Source organism: Gracilinanus agilis, chromosome 1 (genome assembly GCF_016433145.1).
Source record: "Gracilinanus agilis isolate LMUSP501 chromosome 1, AgileGrace, whole genome shotgun sequence".
Taxonomy (NCBI): domain Eukaryota; kingdom Metazoa; phylum Chordata; class Mammalia; order Didelphimorphia; family Didelphidae; genus Gracilinanus; species Gracilinanus agilis.
The window spans coordinates 330,987,796-330,989,191 of NC_058130.1; positions in this window are offsets into that span (position 1 = coordinate 330,987,796).

Genomic DNA, 1,396 nt, shown 5'->3' on the forward strand with positions numbered 1-1,396 from the left:
TAGAAATTCCATTCATGAGCTCCCCAATTGACATGACATCAGATAATTATGACCTTTGTCATACTGATTTTGCTCCTAGTTTATCAGCATTCCCATAAGCCTAAGTCTTTCAGTTTTTCAAAGTACTTTCCTTATAACAGCCCTGGTTCTCACAGGGCTGTTGTAAGGAAAGTACTTTGAAAAACTTAAAGGGTTTCAAAGAAATAATGCCAAATGATCTGGGTTATTGAAAATAAACTATAGTTGGGTCACAATTTAGCCAATGTCCAGTCCTATAACTTTGTCTTAATTTGCATCTCCCCCTATAGGATGTAGGATTGTAACTAAGCTATTTCTTTGCTTCCTTTGGCAAGGTATTAAGGACAGCATCAGAGGGAGAGAGATCCTCATGTGCTTTGGAGAAACTATACGCCAACCAAGGAGAGGAAGGTGGTAGCTAGAAACTGGAATGAAGGACTGATACAGAAGGCTTTCACCCAATCAATACCATTATGTAACCAAGACCCCAACTATTCTGCTGGAGCAAACTCAATGACATTAGGGCCAACTTCTGGTTGGCATCAGTGACCATGGAAATGAATAGATTATTTCCAATGGGGCATAATGGTGGTAGAAATGAAGCAAAATGAAGAGAAGAGGAAGTACTTCCAAGCCTCAAAGATCCTGTTCCTCTGGCAGAGGTCTTAAATAACGACAAACATCAGGGAACACCCTTCGAATCAGCAATGCACAGACATAATTTTTCTAACCAAATGCTTTATGAAGTTTTCCAGAAAGTGTCACCACAGTATTTTAAACAAAATCAAAGCAATGAGTTCATTCCAAATGGTTGTTTTTGTTGAACTGATGTATCAATCAAAGAATCAGCAAAGGGAATAATCCTATTTTGGAAGAAAACTTTTCATTATACCATGACCCATTTCATCCATAAAATCATTTAGTTCAGAAATTGGCTCCTCCCAATGCAAATGTTTTTATACAGCACTCAATTTCCTGCATCAAGACTCCCTAGATCTTGGCAGTAGTTGCATTGAAGTGGTTGTCTTCTGGCTCATATCAGAATAAAATAAATGGATCATTTCAAAAGTCAATCAAGTATTACCATTATAGAGAGAATATAAACTGATTCTAAGCAGAGCCAGAAAGCTCTGGGGAAGTCTAATTAAATAACAATGCTTCTCTGAAATAAATTATTCCACCAAAAACCAAATAGATTTTCAAAGGAAAAACATAGCATGGGACCAAACAATATTGAGTATGAACCCTATCACAATGCCCAGATTCAATGTTTAATGTAAGAGAGAGAGAGAGAGAGAGAGGAAGGAAGGAAGGAAGGAAGGAAGGAAGGAAGGAAGAAAGAAAGAAAGAAAGAAAGAAAGAAAGAAAGAAAGAAAGA